The sequence below is a fragment of the Pogoniulus pusillus genome, chromosome 8 (assembly GCF_015220805.1).
Source record: "Pogoniulus pusillus isolate bPogPus1 chromosome 8, bPogPus1.pri, whole genome shotgun sequence".
Taxonomy (NCBI): domain Eukaryota; kingdom Metazoa; phylum Chordata; class Aves; order Piciformes; family Lybiidae; genus Pogoniulus; species Pogoniulus pusillus.
In genome coordinates this window covers 19,864,216-19,885,852 of record NC_087271.1, presented here as the reverse complement: position 1 = coordinate 19,885,852, position 21,637 = coordinate 19,864,216, and the positions used below count along the sequence as shown (strand labels likewise).

General features: G+C 49.4%; 1 protein-coding gene and 1 long non-coding RNA gene across 2 annotated transcripts in view; both read left to right on the top strand.

Moving 5' to 3' along the window:
* The window catches only part of NEGR1 (neuronal growth regulator 1), a 334,002-nt gene that overhangs the window by 39,015 nt on the left and 273,350 nt on the right, over nt 1-21,637 (top strand). The window lies entirely within an intron of this gene.
* LOC135177869 (uncharacterized) lies at nt 1,727-7,110 on the top strand. The gene is made up of 2 exons (XR_010303210.1): nt 1,727-1,780; nt 6,896-7,110. It is a non-coding gene; the product is annotated as an uncharacterized LOC135177869 (long non-coding RNA).

Here is a 21,637-nt window from a genome sequence, read left to right as displayed (position 1 = left end):
GCTGCTTGGTGTGGTGGGGCTGAAGGGAAGGGCAGCAGCACAAAGATAGTTTGGCCTCCACAGGGTCAATGCCTTCAGTGCTGCAGGCAGCTTTGGGAAGCTGGCATATGTCCAGCCTCTGAATGCTGCTGGATTGCCTCTAATTGCCTTGGAGATACCATGACTCCTGTGCTGGCTGCCAGCTCCTGTTTCCATGGGAGATGGTGACTTCTGATCCCCAGCATTTCAGCTTAGACACGTTAATAGTGTTTGGTTAGCAGGTGGTGGCACCTCCATTAATACACAGGGGTGCAGACTGTGTGTCCCTGCCATGGGAGGATGCATGGCACCTTGGGGTGATGCTCACCAGAAGAGGGAATGCATGCCCTGTGAAGTCTAGATTGCAGCATTTTAAGGGGAAAAAATGAGATTTTGTTTCTTTTCCACCAATTGCCTTTTGGTAACACAGTGAAGAACCATTCAAGAGCCATTCTGTCTACAACTACCTGAATGGACATTGTGGAGAGGCTGCTGCTGGGCTCTTCTCACAGATAACTGGAGACAGGACAAGAAGCAACGGATTCAAGCTGAGGCTGGGCAGGTTTAGATTTGACATTAGGAAAACGTTTTTCATGGAGAGAGTGCTCAGGGAGTGGAATGAGCTGCCCAGGGAGGTGGTGGAGTCACCCAGCCTGGATGTGTTTCAGGGTGGTTTGGATGTGGTTCTTAGGGCTATGGTTTAAGATGGCTCTTGTAGAGTAGGGTTCTGTGTTGGCCTTGGTGATGCTGAGGGGCTTTGCCAACCTGCATGTTGCTGTGATTCTGTGAAGACTGATTTGATCTTGGATATGTGGATGTTGTGGAGCCCAACCCCATGCCCATTGTTTGTTTGGGGCAGAAGCTCAGGGGATGGCTGCAGCTTCGTTCTGGTTTATGTTATCTAGAGATGGAATTCTGACTCCAAAACTGCCTAGCAGAATAGCTGTGCTGGTGTCACCCAGCCTGGCATCACTACACCTCACTCCAAGAAGGATGCTGAGATACTGGAGCAGGTCTGGAGGAGGGCAGCAAAATTGGTGAACTGTTGAGGTTTGGGCAGTGCTGAGTGATCTGAAAGAAGAAAGCAAGAGGGTAACATTAGGACACAGAGGAGGATGTGTTGTGCTGGGGAAAGAATTGGCTGGATGTTAGGAGGAAGTTCTGCACAGAGAGAGTGATTGGCATTGGAATGGGCTGCCCAGGGAGGTGGTGGAGTCATCATGCCTGGAGGTGCTCAAGAAAAGAGTGGATGGGGCACTTAGTGCCATGGTCTAGTTGCCTGGCTAGGGCTGGGGGATGGGTTGGACTGGATGAGCTTGGAGGTCTCTTCCAACCTGGTTGATTCTATGATTCTAAGAGTTGTGGTTGGAAAAGATCTAAGATCAAATCCAACCTTCAACCCAGCACCACTATGGCCAGAAATCCATGTCTCATTTCCCTCCTCTCCTCTTCATCTTGCTCCTTTTCTCTCAATCTCCTTCCTTTCCCTCCATCTTCCTCTTTTCACCTGCACCCTTTTTCTCTTCATCTCCCTCCTTTCAGCACCACCTCCCCTTCCCCACCCACTCTGGGCCTTTCCTGCCCCACACAGCAGAGGTTTATCCCCCAAACCCAGAGCAGCTGGGTGCTGCTGGAGTCTCCTCCCACCCCAGGTGTCACCACTTTGCCCTCCCTGCCCATCCCCTTTATAATCAGCCCCAGGAGAAGTAGAAGCCCCAAGCTTGCCCGAGTGGGCAGAGGGATCCTCCTCCTGGCATCACTGGTGAGTGCCCATGGTGCACCCTGGGTGAATGGGAGTGGGATCTAAAGGCCGGGGGGCCTGGTGGCCCCCCAGCCAGGTAGGGCTAGGCTTGCTGCTTACTCTGATGTCAGTGACCTCACTCCCAGGTGCTGGTTGGGCTTTCTTCCTTAGGCTGAGCTCCTCTCTGTTTAGCTGCTTCTTTCTGCTCACTCCTGATGAGCTGAAGGGCTTGGCTGAACAGGAAGCTCCTGGGGGAGCAGCTTTGTGTTGTCATGAAGTGTTTGGGTTGGAGAAGCAAGTTTTGGCTGGAGTGGCAGAGAGCAATGATGTCTCCCATCCACCTGCTCTTCTCTAGGTTGAGCAGGCTCCTCTCTGTCCCCTTCACCAGCTCTGTTGCCCTTCTCTGGACTTGCCCCAGCACCCCAGCTGCCTCCTTCCCTTGGGATGTTCAGCTGGAGTACAGCTGCTGTCACCTCAGGATTGCCCTTTCAGGTTTATTGATGCCCAAGGGGAGCAGCACATGGCAGCCTGGGCTGAAACCAGTCAGCAAATGCTGGAAATACCTGAGCTGCTTGTTCCTCTGCAGAGCTGCACTGCTGGGAGCCACCAGACCTGCTGCTGTCTCCTTGGGTCAGGTCTCAGCCTGGATCTGAAATCCCTGAGGTGTTCCCTTGGTGCTGGATGCTACAGAAACCAGTTCCTGTGGTGCCTGGGGTTGATTTCACAGCTACTGGGGTGCTGGTAGATGGCATCATTAATGCATTAATCTGCTTTTATTATGCTTTATTCGAGCAGCTGCTCCCAGGAAGGGAGCAAGAGCAGTTCACCCCCAGCCTACCCTAACCTTGTGGGGCACTGTAAAATCATGGAGTTACAGGATCATGGAATGGTGTGGGTGAGAAAGGTCTTTAAAGGTCCATCTGGTGTAACCTCCTGCAGGTTGCTCAGAGCTCCTGACAACCAGCAAGGGTGAGGGTAGAGTCTTGCACCTGCGAAAGAACAACCTCAGGGATCAGTATAGGTTGGGAACTGAGCTGTTAGAAGGTAGTGAAGGGGAAAAGGATGTGGAGATTCTAGTTGGTGGGAGGCTGACCATGAGCCAGCCTTGCAGACTTGGTGCAGAGGGTTGTGATTAGTGGTGACCTGGCAGTCCTGGGTTAATGGTTGTGCTTGATGACCTTGGAGGTCTTTCCCAGTCTGAATGTCTCTGTGATTCCAAGCAGAGCAGTTCCTTTGTTTTGAGCCCCAAAGTAATTACAGCTTGGGGAACACCAGAGTGGAATGAAGGTGAGCAAGAAAAAAACATTTCTTTCTCTCTCTCTCCTCCCTCAGAATGGCTTGGTTTTTATGGTTCTTTCTGGTCAAACCTCCAGTCCCAGTTGAATGCTTTAGGAAATTTAAGCATCTTTTTGATGCGGTACCCAAGTGAGAGAAGTCATCACCAAATGACCTGTTCTTTTAGCAGTAATGTGCTCCATGCAGCAGCACCTGCCTCTTTCTGCCTCTCCGCTCATGGCAGCAGCTGTTTGAGATGAAAACAAGAATGAAGCCTTGATGGTTTCCTGCTCTGGGCTGTTGTGCATTGCTATGGCACAGCCACGAGCGCATGATCTGCTTCTTGGGGCAGCTTCATGTCAGGATGGGTTTCAGAGGAGCTGGGGGCTATGAATGTACAAACTATTGAGAAGCTGGGGACAGACTTCTGAGCAGGACCAGTTGTGACAGGACAAGGGGTGATGGTCTGAATCAAAAGGGGGAGATTGAGACTGGACAGAAGGGAGAAGGAAGGCAGCAAAGGGGAAAAGGATCTGGGAGTCCTAGTGGATGGGAGGTTGACCATGAGCCAGTAATGTCCTCTTGTGACCAGGAAGGCCAATGTCATTTTGGGGTGGACTAGAAAGGCTGTGGTTAGTAGGTTGAGAGAGGTTCTCCTGCCCCTCTAAGGGAGGATGAGGCCACATCTGGAGTACTGTGTCCAGTCCTGGGTTTCCAGTTCAAGAGGGACAAAGAACTGCTTGAGAGAGTCCAGCACCAAGCCACAAAGATGCTGAAGGCAATGGAACATCTCTGTTAGGAGGAGAGCCTGAGGCAGCTGGGGCTGTGCTGCTTGGAGAAGAGGAGACTGAGAGGTGACCTCATCAGTGGTTATAAAGATGTGCAGGGTGAGTGGCAGGAGGCTGGAGCCAGGCTCTGCTGGGTGATGCCCAGTGCCAGGACAAAGGGCAATGGGTGGCAGCTGAGGCATAGGAAGCTTCATGTAAACATGAGGAAGATTTTTTTTCCCTGTGAGGGTGACAGAGCACTGGGCTGTGGAGTCTTTCTCTCCAGAGATATTCCAAACCCACCTGAGTGTGTTCCTGTGTGATGTAGTCTGGGAGATCCTGCTGTGGCAGAGGGGTTGGGCTGGATGAGCTTTGGAGGTCCCTTCCAGCCCCTGACATGCTGTGATTTTGTGAAGCTCTTTACTATGAGGGTTGTGAGACTGCTCTGTTGCAGAGAGATGGCAGATGCCTTATCCATGGAACCACTTCAGGTCAGGTTGTTTGGGGCTCCAAGCAACCTGCTTTAGCTGCAGATGTCTCTGCTGACTGCAGGGGGATTGGGTTGGTTGACCCTGAATGGTCTCTTTCCATGCAAAGCTGTCTGTAATTCCAAGATTCTAGAATGTTTTACACATATGAAGTAATAAAGAGTCTGACCCAGAAATGCTGATGATCTCTATAAAATCCAGGGAAGAATCAGAATCCCTCCCAGCCCAAACCACCCCATAGTTCTACTCAGGACAGTCTAGCATGCTGAGGACATTTCTCTTGTCCAGGTCATTTGCAGCACTGTTTTGTATTTCATGTTGCATTCTTACTCAAACTGAATGCTCTCCTTTGCTCTGCTTCCATGAGATAGTGTCACAGCCCTCACATTTTCCCTTGACCTGCATGAGGAATCTCTGCTAGTTTCTGTTGGAGAAGAAGGCTCTTGCAGAAGCAGTTCTCAATGTTTCCTTTAGATGAAGTGGTTCCTTCATGTGGGAGGTTTGCTGCATTTTTGCTTCAGGTGTCCACACACCCATCCTAGTGACTCTTCCTGAGAGACAACGAAGAAGATCCTGCTCATTACTGGCAGCTATTGGACACACAAAAGGTCTAGAGAACAACTGGAGTGGCTGAGAGAACTGGGGTTGATAAGTCTGGAGATGAGGAGGCTGAGGAGAGAGCTGGCTCTCTACAACTCCTTGAAAGAAAGTTGTAGCCAGCTGGAGCTTGGTCTCTTTTCCCTAGTATCAGGTGATAGGTTCTGCTCATTTGGTCCCTGGGATAGGGCAAGGAGCAATGGATGGAAGCTGCAGCACAGGAGGGTCCAGCTCAACACAAGGGGGAACTTCTTGACTGGAAGGGTCCCAGAGCACTGGAACAGGCTCCCAGGAGAGGTTGTAGAGTCTCTTTCTCTGGGGATGTCCAAGGCCTGTCTGGATGTGTTCCTGTGTGACCTGAGCTAGATTGCATAGTGTTGCTGTGGCAGGGGGGTTGGACTCACTGATCTCTTTGGGTCCCTTCCAAGCCCTGACATCCTGTGATCCTGTGAACAAGAGGAAATTGCCTGAAATTGCATGAGGAGAGGTTAAGGCTGGACATGAAGAACAATTTATTTGCTGCAAGAGTGGTCAGGCATTGGAACAGGCTGCCCAGAGAGGAGGTAGAGTCACCCACCACCTCTGGCCTTGTTCAAAAACCATGTGGCCATGGCACTTGGGGACATGGTTTGATGGCCATGGTGGTATTGGGCTGATGCTTGGACTAGGTGTTCTCAGAGGATTTTTCTAATCAAAGCAATTCTGTGGCTCTATATTTTCTGAGATGCCTTTCCAATGTGTGCTGAGGGTAGGAGCCATTCCCTGTGTCCATCTGTACCTCAAACACCAAAGCAGATCTGTAGGGCTTCCAGGTTTATGTGTCATGAAGAGAAGTGCAGGAAGGGATTCAGACTGGTGATCCACAATGTGCAATGCTCCTGAGATGCAAGTTGTAACATGGAAATGCTGGGCTCATTGGACCTGTACATCTTCCTCTGCTGAAGCACAGAATCACACAGAAGCACAGAATCACAGAAACATGCAGGTTGGCAAAGCCCCTCAGCATCACCAAGGCCAACACAGAACCCTACTCTGCAAGAGTCACCTTAAACCATAGCCCTGAGCACCACATCCAAACCACCCTTAAACACGTCCAGGCTGGGGGACTCCACCACCTCCCTGGGCAGCTCATTCCACTCTCTCCATGAAAAAAAACTTTTCCTAATGTTCAATTTAAACCTGCCCAGCCTCAGCTTGAGGCCATTGGTCCTTGTTCTGTCTCCAACTAGCTGTGAGAAGAGCCCAGCAGCAGCCTCTCCACAATGTCCCTTCAGGTAGCTGTAGGCAGCAATGAAGTCTCCCCTCAGCCTCCTCTTCCTCATACTATCCATCCCCAGCTCCTTCAGGTTTCCTCAGGACTGTTGTTTCTTGCCTGGCACCAGCAGCTTTCAGTTGTCCACATAATCAGATTGTAGGTTAGATTGGTTGACTTGTAAAGGGCACTTCCAATGCCAAAGGTTCTGTGATTCCATCCAGTTGTGGGGTTGCTCTTATTTATCCAATGCAAATGTTTCCAAGCTCGTAAGAGGGTGAGGGTGGTGAGACACTGGAACAACTTGCCTAGGGAGGCCATGGATTCCCCCTCCCTGGAGGTGTTCAAAGCTAGGTTGGATAAGGCCTTGAGCAATCTGGTCTAGTGAGAGGTGTCCCATGCCCATGGCAGGGGCCTTAGAACTAGATGATCTTTAATATCACATGAGGGTGGTGAGACTCTGGAATGGATTGCCCAGGGAAGTGGTTGAGGTCCCATCCCTGGAGGTGTTTAAGGCCAGGCTGGATGAGGCACTAGACAGCCTGATGTAGTGTGAGGTGTCCCTGGCCATGGCAGGGGGGCTGGAACTGGATGATCCTTGTGGTCCCTTCCAACCCTGACTGGTTCTATGATTCTAAGATCCCTTCCAATCCAAGTCATTCTATGAATCTAAGGGAAATTCCTCCATGGGAATCCAATTTGATGAGGGATTAAAGACGTGCTCAAACACTCCACCTCCCATAATTTCTTTTCCTAGATGTTCACAAGAAGAATTGAGGCTGTACAAAGTGTTCTTGTTCCTGGCCCTGGAGTGCATTAAGAACATGATGAGCCAGGAGTATCGGCGATGTTGCTTGGATAATGTCCATAACTGCTGAGCTTTTCTTCAGCTCTGCAACAATGGTCACACAACCTGTTAAGACTTTGCACACTTAGCTCAGTGCTGACAACTAAAGCATCTTAAAAATGCCACCTGCTGTGCTGCGCTTCCCTCTGTGCCCTCCCAGAGACCACAGGTGCCAGCCACAGGAGGGACATGGTCAATAGGCTCTGTCATCTCGCATGAGAAGGGACACCTTCATCATTACTCTGCTCTGGTGAGACCTCACCTACAGTACTGCATCCTGTTCTGGAGCCCTCACTTTAGAAAGGACATGGAGCTGATGGAGCAGGTCCAGAGGAGGCCACAGAAATGATCAGAGGGTTGGAGCAGCTCTGCTGTGAGGGCAGGCTGAGGGAGCTAGGGGTGTTCAGCCTGGAGAGGAGGAGGCTGTAGGGGGACCTAATATCAGCCTGCCAGTACCTGAAGGGGGATACAGGAAGGATGGAGAGAAGCTGCTTGCAAAGGCCTGCAGGGACAGGACGAGGGGCAATGGGTTCAAGCTTGAGAAGAGCAGATTTAGATTGGATGTTAGAGATAAGTTCTTTACTATGAGGGTGGTGGAGCACTGGAGCAGGTTGCCCAGGGAGGTGATTGAGGCTCTCTTCCTGGAGACATTCAAGGTGACGTTTGAGGGGGCCCAGGGTGACCTGGGCTGGTGGGGATGCCCCTGCTAACTGCAGTGGGGCCAGACTAGATGACCTCTAGAGGTCCCTCCCAGCCTGGAACATTCTATGTTGCCATAGATGGATGAAGATCCAGTATCTTCAGACCTTGCATTGGGAATAAATCCAAAAGAATGAATTCCTCCCCAATTCAGAGAATATTTCCTGCACAACCACAACATCTCATAACACCTCCCTCCCTGGAGGTGAGCAAGGCCAGGTTGGATGAAGCCTTGAGCGACCTGTTCTAGTGGGAGGTGTCCCTGGCTGTGGCAGGGATTGGAACTGGATGAGCTTTAAGGTCTCTTCCAACCTAAATCATTCTATGATTCTATAACCAGAATTTTCTCCACTGCTTCCAGACTGTCTTGCTTGTGTCTCCTCCTATCATCCTGTCCTTCAAATTCCCTCTTGACCTGCAAGAGGAGTCTCTGACAGGTAGTCTTGGAGAAGGCTCCCACAGGAGCAGTTCTCAGTGTTTCTTTCAGATGCAATGGTTCCTTCACAGAACCTCAGAGCTTGAGGAGACCACTGCAAGGCAGGAGGTTGGATCAAGTTTTTGTGACCTTGCCTGTTCTCTGGGTTGCAGTCATATGATCATAGGATTGTCCAGAGTGGAAAAGACATCTAAGATCATTGAGTCCAACCCTCAACCTAACACCACCGTGGCCATTAAACCATGTTTCCCAGAGCCATGTCCACACATGTCTTTGAGGCACAGGAGGTTCCATATGAACCTGAGGAAGAATTTTTTTCCCTGTGAGGGTGACAGAGCACTGGAACAGGCTGCCCAGGGAGGTTGTGGAGTCTCCCTCTCTGGTGATATTCAAGAACCATTTGGAAGCATTCCAGTGTGATCTGCTCTAGATAATCCTGCTGTGTCAGGGGGGCTGGACCAGATGATCTTTTGAGGTCCCTTCCAGGCCCTGACATTCTATGATTCTTGAACACCTCTAGGGATGGTGACTCCGCCACCTCACCTGTCAGCCTGTTCCAATGCCTGACCACTCTTGCAGAGAGGAACTTGTTCCTCATGGTCAACCTAAACCTCCTCTGGCACAATTTCAGACCATGCACTCTCATTCTGTCACTTGTTCCTTTGGAGAAGAGACCAATCCACACATTCCTCCAATCTCCTTTCAGAGACTTGTAGAGAACAGTGAGATCTCCCCTCAACCTGTTTTTTGCACAGGCTGAACACCCCCAGTTCCCTCAGCTGCTCCTCACCAGCCCTGCTCTCCAGACCTTACATCAGAATTGTCACCCTTCTCTGGAGCTGCTTCAGCCCCATGATGTCCTTGGAATGAGGGGCCAGAGATGCACTTAGAAGCTCTGTACCTCTTCCAACGATGTCTGTGTGTCTCTTCCATCCTCTGTTTGTAGAGATTTTTGTTATGGATTCCACAGAATCAGAGAATCATAGAATCAGTCAAGGTTAGAAGGGACCACAAGGATCATCTAGTTCCAACTGCCCTGCCATGGGCAGGGACACCCTACCCTAGATCAGGTTGGCCACAGCCTCATTCAGCCTGGCCTTAACTCCAGGGATGGGGCCTCAACCACCTCCATGGGCAACCCATTCCAGCCTCTCACCACTCTCATACTGAATAACTTCTGCTAAATGGCTGGTCTGAAACTACCCACCTCCAGCTTTGCTCCATTCCCCCCAGTCCTGTCACTCCCTGAGAGCCTAAAAAGTCCCTCCCCAGCCTTTTTGTAGCCCACTTCAGTTACTGGAAGGCCACAAGCAGGTCACCTTGCAGCCTCCTCTTCTCCAGCCCCAACTCTTTCACTCTGTGCTCACAGCAGAGCAGCTCCAGCCCTCTCATAACCCTTGTGGCCCTTCTCTGGACACGCTCCAGCACCTCCACATCCTTCTTGCCCCAGGGGCTCCAGAACTGGATGCAGTGCTCCAGGTGGGGTCTCGCCAGAGCGGAGTAAAGAGGGAGAATTGCCTCCCTCGACCTGCTGGCCACACTTCTGATGTAGCCCAGGCTCTGGCTGGCCCTCTGGGCTGCAAGTGCACACTGCTGCCTCGTGTCGAGCTTCTCATCCTCCAGCACACCCAAGTGCCTCTCCTCAGGGCTGCTCTCCAGCCACTCACTGCCCAGCCTGTAGTTGTGCCTGGGGTTGCCTCGACCCAGATGCAGGACCTTGCACTTGATCTTGTTGAACGTCATGAGCTTGGCTTGTGCCCACCTCTCCAGCCTCTCCAGGTCCCTCTGGATGGCATCCCTGCCCTCCAGCATGTCTGCTGCACCACACAGCTCAGTGTCAGCAGCAAACTTGCTGTGAGTGCACTCAGTGCCACTGTCCACGCCACCCCCAAAAATGTTGAACAAGACTGGGCCCAGGACTGATCCCTGAGGGACTCTGCTTGTCACTGGCCTCCACTTGGACATGGAGCCATTGACAGCCACTCTTTGGATGCGGCCATCAAGCCAGTTCTTTACCCATTTAGTGCTCCACCCATGTTTCACCAGCTTGGAGACCAGGATGTGGTGCAGGACAGTGTCAAAGGCCTTGCTCAGGTCCAGGTAAATGACTTCAATTGCTTGCCCCTCATCTATGAATGTTGTGACCTGTTCATAGAAGGCCACCAGGTTTGTCAGGCAGGATTTGCCCTTGGTGAAGCCATGCTGCTTGTAGCCAATCACCTCTTCACTATTCTCCTGTCTCAGTAGTGCCTCTGGGAGGATCTGCTCCATGATCTCACTGGGCACAGAGGTGAGACTGTCCTGGAGGTCGCTGGCTCCTCCTTCCTACCCTGTTTGAAAATGGGAGCTATGTTTCCCCTTGTCCAGTCAGTGAGGACCTCACCAGACTGCCATGACTTTTGGAATAGAATAGAGAGGGGTTTAGCAACCTACTCCACCAGTTCTCGGCACCCCTGGGTGTATCCCATCGGGTCCCATGGACTTGAACACTTTCAGGTCCCTCAGGTGATCACAAACCTGATCTTCACTTACGATGGGCAGCTCTTCCTTGCAGCCCCTGCACATGACTCCAGGAATGTGGCTGGAGGCCTTTGCAGTGAAGACTGAGGTAAAGAAGTCATTGAGAACCTCAGCCTTTGCCATGTCACTTGTGACCACTTCACCTGTTTCCTTTCTGAGGGGGCCCACACCCTCCCTAGGCTTCTTTTTACCATTAATATACCTGTAGAAATTCTTGGTGTTCCCTTTGACCTCCCTGGCTAGATTCAACTCCAACTCTGCCTTGGTCTTTCCTAACCAGATCTTTAGCTGCTGGGGCAGCTTCCATATATCCCTCCCATTCCAGCTGTCCTTTCTTCCACTCCTTGCAGAGTTTCTTTTTGTGTGCCAGCACATCCAGGAGCTCTTTGCTCAGCCAGGAAGGTCTCCTAGCACTCTTCCCCGCTTTCCTCTTTGTTGGTATACATTGCTCCCCATTCATCCTTTTATTCTCATCCTTTTACAAGGCACTGTTTGGATTTGTTTGGTATTTTGGGGCTTTTTTTAATGTTGCCATTCACCTTTTTTCTTCTTCATGGTGAATTTTTAATCCTCACCTCAGTGTCAGTGGGAGAAGCTGCAGTCACCTGCCTGTGGGTTACAAAGATTTACTTCTGTTGGGGTCCTGAGGCACTTTATTGCTCTAAAATGCAGTGCTGTGGAAAGAGCACAGGAAAAAATTAAGTTGGATAATTTGGGGGGGGAGGTGGGGAAGAAATCAATAAATGCATCCAGGAGTGCAGCTGCAGCTCTGTTTGAAGGCTGATGCACCACATCCATCAGTCCTCCTGGAACTTGGTCAGATGGAGCTTTTTTCTCTCCTCACGGGCAAAAGGCTGCACTTGCTTACAGAAAATAAATGTATTGACATCCTAGTGTGTATTGATTAAAGCCCAGCTCTCCTCTGGGCATGCATTTGCCTCTAGTTTAAGAATAAAATGTTATGGATAGTGACCTGAAATTAGGAGAGATGTGTCTCAGGGGCACCACTCTTCTCAGCGGTGCCCAGGCACAGGACAAGGGGCAATGGGCACAGAGCCCAGGAAGTTCCAGCTCAGCAGAACAAGAAAATTCTTTGCTGTGAGGGTGTTGGAGCCCTGGAGCAGGCTGCTCCCAGAACTTGGGGAAACTCCTTCTCTGGAGAGCTTCCAAACCCAGCTGGGCATTGTGATGCTGGGCAAGCTGCTGTGAGTGCCCCTGCTTTAACAGAGGGGGCTGGGCTGGATGATCTTCAGTGGTCCTTTCCAACTGCCATCCTGCTGGGATTCTGTGACAAAATAACATAAATAGAATCACATCTGCCTGGGGGGGGCAATGCTTTTTTCCCTTGGATATTCAACATAAACATAGAATCATAGAATGGCTTAAGTTGGAAGGGGCCTCAAAGATCATCTAATTCCAACCCCCTGCCATAGGCAGGGACACCTCTCTCTAGAACAGGTCACTCAAGGCCATAGAATCATAGAATGGTTTAGGTTGGAAGGGGCCTCAAAGATCATCTAATTCCAACCCCTTGCCATAGGCAGGGACACCTCTCTCTAGAACAGGTCACTCAAGGCCATAGAATCATAGGATGGTTTAGGTTGGAAGGGACTTCAAAGATCCTCCAGTTCCAACCCCAACACCTATACAATTAGTCCCAAATGCTGATAAATAAAGAAAAATGGACATTCTGGACAATGAGAGATGGGAGGTCAGCCATGTCTCTTCAGCTGTATAAACAGATTTTCCCAAGCAGGATCCTGTAGTCACAGAAGTGTAGTGACAGGGAAGGGGCTCTGGGGGTGACCTAGTCCAACATCCCTGCTAAAGCAGGGGCACTCACAGAAGCTTGCCCTGAATCAACAATGCCCAGCTGGGTTTGGAAGCTCTCCAGAGGAGACTTGGCCTCACCAAAGCTGAGTCCAAGGGTTCAATCACTTCCCTGTCCTGCTGGCCACAGCATTTCTAATGCAAGCCAGGATGAAGGTCTCTAGAGGAGACTCCACAACCTCTCTGGGCAGCCTGCTCCAGGGCTCCAGCACCCTCACAGCAAGTAAGTTTCTCCTTAGGTTCAAGGGAAAATCTGGAAGGGACATGAACACAGCACTGGGGATTTTATCATGACAGCTGCCTGGCCTTCAGAATAACTTTTGCCTTCCTCAGCTTTGTTTTTGGGTCCTTCCCTGAGCACTGTGTTTATAGAACCATAAGATTTTCTTGCTGTAAAGGACTGATAAGATCTCATCAAGTCCAACCTTCAGCCCAGCCCCACCGTGGCCATGAAACCATGTCCCAAAGTGCTGTGTCCACACCTTTCTTGGACACTTCCAGTGGCAGTGACTCAACCTTTTTCATTAAACTTTGGGAAGATGAGAGCCTGAGGTTCATTGCCTTCCTGCAGAGGATAGAGTCATCCCAGAATCCCAGCATGGTGGGAGTTGGAAGGGATCTCTGGAGTTCCACACCTTTCTTGAATACCTCCAGTGGCAGTGACTCAACCTTTTACGTTCAACTTTGAGAGCCTAAGGTTCATTCCCTTCCTGCAGAGGACAGACCCTTGGAAATGGCCCAGAAATTTGTACTGAAGTGATGAGCCCATAGCTCATTGCATATGCAAATTAACTAATTAGCAGAGTTGTAGAATGATTTGGGTTGAAAGTGAACTTAAAGGTCATCTGGTTCCAACTCCCTGCTATGAGCAGGACTACCTTCCACTTGGGCCCAGGTTGCCCAAGGCCTCATCCAGCCTGGCCTTGAACACCTCCAGATAGTGAGCATCCACAGCCTCCCTGGGCAACCTGTGCCTGTGTCTCACCATCCTCTCTGCAAAGAATTTCTTCCTAATCTCCAGCCTAAATCTCCCCTGCTCAAGCTTTATCCCATTCTCCCTCATCTATCACTACAAAACCCTGGTGGGACCTCCCACACATTTTTGTGTGGGTCATGGTTGGACTCGTGCCTGAGGATTTAAATCTTCATTTCTCTTTTCCCCACACACAGCTCAATTTTTTTTATTCGAATGCTCTTTTTTTTTTCTTTTTATCTTTGTCTTTTTTTTCCTCATACCCAAATCTATCTCTGCCTTGACGTGAGCCAAAAAAAAATTACACCCCTTGAAAACTCCCCACTGAGGTAGGCTGTAATTTTCCATAGGAGGGAAAAGCAGTTATTTTTATCTGTTTTCTTTTTTCCTTCTCTTTTTTTTTTTCCCTCATCCCTAGCTTGTTTTATAACAGGAATAAGCCCTTGGTAGAATATATGCAATAAAGAAGCTTTGAGATTGATTAAATGTCTTGGGTTCCTCCTGGCCGTTAAGTAAACTCGGCAGCAGTTATTGCTCTGAACAGGGCAAGGCAGTGGAGATAATCCTTTAAAAATAATAAAGTCTGTGCAGGATGGTGAGGTGTAAATACTCATGGGGTGGTGTGAAAGTTCTGTCTTTTAGTCATGACACAGTAATAACATATTATTAGTAACTGCTGCTCCCGGGTGTTAGACTCTTGACAAGCAGAAATTGTTTACTGGCAACATTTAGTTATCTGCAAACAGGTTTTACTGGGAAAAAATAGAATCAGAACTACCCTTTCATTTGGAGAGAGTTAGAAAAGGGAGGGAAAGGAAGAGAGGAAGGAGGAGAGGGAAAGATGACATGAGGAGAGGAGACTCGAAGAGAGAAGACTTGAGGAGAGGAGACTCAAAGAGAGAAGACTTGAGGAGAGGAGACTCGAAGAGAGAAGACTTGAAGGGTGGAGAGAAGACTCGAGGAGAAGAGATTTGAAGAGAGAAGACTTGAAGGGTGGAGAGAAGACTCGAGGAGAAGAGACTTGAGACTCAAGAAGAGACTCCAGGAGAGGAGACTCAAAGAGAGAAGACTTGAAGGGTGGAGAGAAGACTCGAGGAGAAGAGACTTGAGGAGACTCAAGAAGAGACTCCAGGAGAGGAGACTCAAAGAGAGAAGACTTGAAGGGTGGAGAGAAGACTCGAGGAGAAGAGACTTGAGGAGACTCAAGAAGAGACTCCAGGAGAGGAGACTCAAAGAGAGAAGACTTGAAGGGTGGAGAGAAGACTCGAGGAAAAGAAACTCGAGGAGAGGAGACTCAAGGAGAAGAGACTCCAGGAGAGGAGAGGGGAGGGAAAAGGGGAAAGCTGGATAAAAAGAAAGAGGAAAAACCTCATGTACTCCTACAAGGCCTCCCTCCCCACCCCCCAGGACAGTGCTTTTATTCAGATCACATCAAACCCCCTCAAAGCTTTGTTCTCTCATCAGTTCCAGAGAGCAGCTCTTTATTTTCAGTGCTGCAGAGGCTCTGGCATTGGCCAGAGTTTCCTTGCCGGGTGCAGATTGGCAGCTCAGCAGCTGGCTGGGTTCTGGTCCTCTCACAGTGGCCAAGACCTTCAGTCCCACAATCCAAAGAGAAGTAGCACTGAGTGAGCATGGAGTACTGAGTGGAGCACTGCATGGTGGGGGGTTGCAGCTAGGTGACTTTTCAGGTCCTTTCCGTCCCAAACCATGCTCTGATTCTATGACCTTTAAAGATACAATCCAATTCATTCTATAATCTTAGAGATCTATTCCAATCAAAGCAATACTACTATTCTGTGAGTTCATTCTCTTCTCATTTTTTCATCATCAAATTAGAATCATAGTATGAGTCAGGGTTAGAAGGGACCACAAGGATCATCCAGTTCCAACCCCCCTGCCATGGGCAGGGACACCTCACACTAGATCAGGCTGTCCAGAGCCTCATCCAGACTGGCTTTAAAAAACTCCAGGAATGAGGCTCCCATAGCCTCCCGGGGCAACCCCTTCAGGCTCTCACCACCCTCATGCTAAAGAACTCCTTCCTAACATCGAGGCTGAATCTACCCATTTCTAGCGTTGTTCCATTCCCCCCAGTCCTAGCACTGCCTGACAGCCTAAAAAGTCCCTCCCCAGCTTTCTTGTAGCCCACTTCAGATACTGAAAGGCCACAATAAGGCCACCTGGGAGCCTTCTCCTCTGCACACTGAACAGCCCAAACTCCCTCAGTCACTCCTCATAGGAGGTTGTCTCCTCCAAAACTCAGTAGTAGCCACTTGCTGGACATGCATGTATCATCAAGGCCAGGTTGGATGAGGCCTTGGGCAACCTGGGCTAGTGGAAGACATCCCTGCCCATGGCAGTGGATTGGAACTAGATGATCTGTAAGGTCCTTTCCAATCCCAAACATTCTGTGGTTTTGTGGTTCTGCCATTTTGAAATTTTAAAGACAGAAAATGAGTTGAGTGTAGAAGCACAGACTGGGTCAGCTTGGAAGAGGCCATTAAAGGTCATCTTGCCTGATGCCTCCACAGTGAGCAGGGACATCTGCAACTAGATGAGGTTACTCAGGACTCCATCAAGCTTGACCTGAAATGTTTCCAGGGATGGGGCCTCAACCACATCTCTGTGCAACATGTTTCAGTATTTCAGGTTCAGACAACACATGGATAACATGTTAGAAATAAATTCATCCCAGTGAGGGTGGGGAGGTACTGGAACAAGTTGCCCAGGGAGGTTGCAGGTGTTTCTTCCCTGGAGGTGTCCATGGCCAGCTTGGATGATTCCTTGAGCAACCTGAGCTAGTAGGTGGTATCCCTGCTGATACCAGTGGGGTTGCAACTAGATGATTTTTAAGGTCCTTTCCAACCCAAACCACTCTCTGAACCTTAGATGTTGTCTGAGAAATTAAAGTCATCACCTGTAGTGGACAATATTTACAGTATCTCCAGTTTTCTTCCCCAGCCTGGGTGTAAATCCTCCCTTCCACATCAATTTATTATTTACCTTTTGTCTCTGGAGACCTTGCCTCACATTATTTATCATCTCTATCGTGCAGGATGATATTTCAGCCTCAAATGACTGCTGGCAGACATGGCTGTTTCTTGGCACCTCTCTTTATTACACTTTGTCCTCAGCAATTCATTTCTCCTGATCAAGTCAGGGTGTCAGACGTGCAGGTTTCAGGATTTATTGCTGTGCCTTGAGACTTTTCTATTTTTTTTTGGTCTTGAGCATCCAGCTGTTCTCCAGCTGTTCTGGTAGCACATGCCTCACTTGCAGAAGGTTTTCCCTGTGCAACAACAAATCACAGAACCTCAGGCTGCCTCATGTGTAAAGGGACCCTCAAAGGTCCATCTTTTGAAACTTCCCTGCAGTCAGCAGGGACACCTCCACCTGGATCAGATTTCCACCATGAAGTTTGACTTTGAATATTTCCAGGGATGAGACCTCAACCACATCCCTGCACAACCTGTTCCAGTGTTCCATGGCCCTTACAGCAAAGAACTTCCTTTTGGTGTCCAACCTAAATCTTTCCTCCTCTAACTTCAAACCTTTGCCCCTTGTCCTGTCACCATAGGCTCTTCTAAATAGTCCCTGCCAAGCCTTTCTGTAGGTGTCCTTCACATAATGAAATACAGCTCTAAGGACTCCCTGGGGTCTTCTCTTCTCCAGGCTGAACAGCCTCAACTCTCTTAGCCTGTTCATATAGGAGCAGTGATCCAGACCTCTGAGCATCTTGGTGGCCTCCTCTGGACCCATTCCATCAGGTCCACATCTTTCTTGTGTTGGAGGCTGCACAGCTGGACACAGCACTCTAAGTGAGGTCTTAGCAGAGCAGAGAAGCAGAATCATAGAATGGTTTAGATTGGAAGGGACTTCAAAGCTCATCCAGTTCCAACCCCCTGCCATAGGCAGGGACACCTCCCACTAGAACAGGTTGCTCAAGGCCTCATGCAACCTGGCCTTGAACACCTCCAGGGAGGGAGCATCCACAGCCTCCCTGGGCAACCTGTGCCAGTGTCTCACCACCCTCACTGGAAAGAACCCTCTCCTAACACCTAGTTTAAATCTCTGCCAGTTTAAACCCATCACTCCTTGTCCTGTAATCACCTCTCTCCATCTGCTGCCCTCACTTCCAGTGCAGCCCAGGGTATGATTGTCTTCCTGGGGTGCAAGTGTTCATAAAAAGCTCTGATGTTATTAATCTCCACAATCCAGTGGGATTAGAGTAGGTACTGGAATCACTCCTGTTTTTTTCTTTTCCTGTTCTTTTCTGTTTGAGTACATTTTTAACTGATAACAAACGACAAATGTTTCTGGTTCTGCTTGGTTGGGGCATCAAAGGAAACTAAATTTAGTGCATGGAGTTTGGAGGTCACAACCAACAATACTTAAACACCCAGAGAGCAGTCAGCAAAGCTTTTGTGACTCTCACTGAGGAGATACTGTTCACATATTGCATTGTGGTCTGCAGAGGCTTCATGAGGAGGAACTTTAATTTAAGGGCAGCAGAACCCTGGAGCAGGCTGGCCAGATAGGTGGCAGAGTCTTCATCTCTGGAGATATTCCAAACCTGCCTGGACAAGTTCTTGTGTGACTTTCCAGAGGTGAAGCTGCCTTGGCAGAAGAACTGAACTCAATGGTCTCCACGAGGTCTCTTCCAACTCGGATTCTGGGAATCTGTTGTTCATAGCAATGGTTTAAAGGCTTGTTAATTGTTTTAAGCATCACCAGATGCATTTATTTAAATATGTGTGCTTTGTTTGGGGTATAATTTAACAATTTGACTACATCTTGAGTTGCTCATCCTAATTCAACCTGGGACAGAGCCAAGGAAATTCTTCTGGAAGAGGAGGGTTTGGGGTTTTTTTTCCCCTCTCAAAACATTTAATAATTTAAGTAAATAAGCACTGATTTTATTCCATACACAGTCAAATGCTGCCTGATTTGTGCCTCCAGGGAAAAGAGGACATTGTCAAACCCTGGCCCTGATTGCCCAGTTTTAGGTTGGAGGTGAGCAATGTGTCCAGAGAAGGGCCATGAGGGTGATCAGAGGCCTGGATCACCTCTGTTATGAGGAGAGACTGAGCGAGTTAGGGCTGCTCAGTCTGGAGAGGAGAAGGCTCCCAGATGACCTTATTGTGGCCTTTCAGTATCTGAAGAGGGCCACAAGAAAGCTGGGGAGGGACTTTTTAGGCTGTCAGGTAGTGACAGGACTGGGGGCAATGGAACAAAGCTAGATATTCAGACTGGATGTTAGGAAGAAGTTCTTTAGCATGAGCCTGGTGAGAGCCTGGAAGGAGTCGCTCAGGAAGGTGGTGGAAGCCTCATCTCTGGAGGTGTTTAAGGCCAGGCTGGATGAGGCTCTGGACAGCCTGATCTAGTGTGAGGTGTCCCTGGCCGTGGCAGGGGGGTTGGAACTGGATGATCCTTGCAGTCCCCTCCAACCCTGACTGATTCTATGATTCCAACAATTTCTTCCCCTCAAGAGTTATCAAAGCCTAGCCCAGGCTACCCACAGCACGGGTGGAGTCCCCACCCCTGGAGGGGTTTCAAAGTCACAGAGATGTGATGCCGAGGCACACGGTTTAGTGGCGACCTCGCAGTGCTGGGTCTTGATGTTCTGAAAGGTCTTTTCCAGCCTAAACTATTCTATGATGACATCAGACTAATAGCAGATTTCAGGGTTTTTTTTTCTGCCACATTTCATCAAAAAGCTCATTTAGTTTACTCCAGAGCCTTTCTTTTGCTTGGTCCCATGACAGTGTTTGGTGTTGTGGTTTGGGGTTTGTGGTTTGGGTTTTTTGGTGTTTTGGGCTTTTTTTTTCTTCAGGACAGTAGGCTGACTTTAGGAGATAAAGGAAAACAACCTGATTTGCAATCAGGACACCTAAAGGTGGGGAACAGTCACCCCAGCTCCCAGTAACTGTTTAATGATTTTGGTATTTGGGTTAGATGACTATTTTGGAGGAGAAAGAAAGGATTTTTGTGAAGTTATCTATTCATCTTCAGAACTTTTTCTGTCCATGCCAGTAATGTTATTAATTTTTGACCACACAAGCTTAACAAAGTAGATGAAGTGAGGTTTTTCAGACAGTTTCAGGTCCTGTTGTGAGCCATTGGTTGTGTGTCCAGTCAGACAGGTGGTGGTCCAGCTGTAGTCATGCTGGTGTCATTGGCTTGATGTTGTGTGATGTCAGCTTGGAGCCCACAGCTCAACCTGTCTTGCTGACAAGTGTCCTTAAAATAGGCTTAATGACTTCACTTAGGTTCTGGGAAATGGGCTCGAATGCAGATTTATCACATTAATTATTTATTAATATAATATATAATTGATTACATTTTCTAGTAGACAGTAAGTGGTGATTGTGTCCCAGCCAATGCCGCAGGCAGGAGTGATTAGTGATGGACTCAGGGAAGTGTAGAATGGTTTGGGTTGGAAGAGACTTCTGAGTCATGAAGTCCAACCATAACCCAACACCACCATGGCCATTAAACCATGTCCCCAAGTGCCAAGTCCACACATTTCTTGAACACCTCCAGGGATGGTGACTCCACCACCTCCCTGGGCAGCCTCTTCCAGTGCCAGTCAGAGAGCAGTCAGGACTGCTCTTGCAGAGAATAAATTATTCCTCATGTCCATCCTAAATGTCCTCTGGCACAGTTTGAGACCATTATTTCTCCTGATACTAGGGAAAAGAGACCAACCTCCACCTCACTCCAACCTCCTTTCAGGGAGCTGAAGAGAACCAGATGTCTCCTCAGGCTTCTCGTCTCCAGACTAAACAACTCCAATTCTCTCAGCTGCTCCTCACCAGACTTGCTCTTCAGACCCTTCATCAGCTTCATTGCCCTTCTCTGGACATGCTCCAGCCCCTCACCTCCCTTCTTGTATTGAGGGCCCCAAAACTGAACCCAGGGTTCAAGGTGTGCCCTCACCAGCGCCCAGTACAGGGGCATGATTACTGCCCTATTCCTACTGCCCACAGTACTGCCGATCCAGGCCAGGATGGCAGGGTCTGATGGCAAACCTGGTCACTGCTAGGTTGGATTTGGGGGGGAAACAGTAAAAATTGCAGCTGCCCACACCTTCCTGAAGACCTGATCCATGGAGCTTGCTCTCAGAAGAGTCAGAGCTCCCTCTGCCTGCAGGCAGTTTATGTACCACGTTTATTGCATCGGTGTGTAAAGTCACAGCATCACAGAGACAGGCAGGTTGGCAAAGCCCCTCAGCATCACCAAGTCCAACCTAGAGCCCTGCTCTGAAAGACAACCCTACCCTTCAAGAGCTTAAACCATAGCCCTGAGCACCACATCCAAACCAGCCTTAAACATATCCAGGCTGGGGGACTCCACCACCTCCCTGGGCAGCTCATTGCAGCCCCTGAACACTCTCTCCATGAAAAACATCTTCCTAATGTCCAATCTAAACCTGCCCAGCCTCAGCTTGAGGCCATTCTCCCTTGTTCTGTCTCCAATTAGCTGTGAGAAGAGCCCCGCAGCAGCCTCTCCATGATGTCCCTTCAGGTAGTTGTAGACAGCAGTGAGGTCTCCCCTCAGTCATCCCATGAGAGACAGACCTAGTTAAGGATAACACTGAGTAAGAGTAAAAACAGGAAAATATAAAGTGAGAAACCAGGGTGCATATGCCCAGACAGCAACTGTGTGCTGGGCTGCAGCAAGAGCAGTGTGGGCAGCAGGGCAAGGCAGGGGATTCTGACCCTTTGCTCTTCTGAGACCTCATCTGGAGTCCTATGTGCAGTTCTGGAGCCTCCAGCACAAGAAGGACATGGAAGTGTTCGAATGACACCAGAGCAGGCCACCATGATGCTCAGAGGGCTGCAGCAGCTCTGCTATGAGGACAGGCTGAGAAAGTTGTGACTCTGTAGCCTGGAGAAGAGGCGGCTTTGAGGAGACCTTGGAGTGGCCTTCCAGTATCTGAAGTGGGCTACAGGAGGGCTGGGGAGGGACTACAGGCAAGGCCTCGTCATGACAGGATGAGGAGGAATGGGTTTAAACTGGCAGAGGGGAGATTGAAACTGGATGCTAGGAAGAAGTTGTTTGCAGGGAGGGTGGTGAGACACTGGCACAGGCTGCCCAGGGAGGCTGTGGCTGCTCCCTCCCTGGAGTGAGTATCCTCCCTGCTCTAGTGGGAGGTGTCCCTGCCTATGGTGGGGGTTTGGAATTACATGAT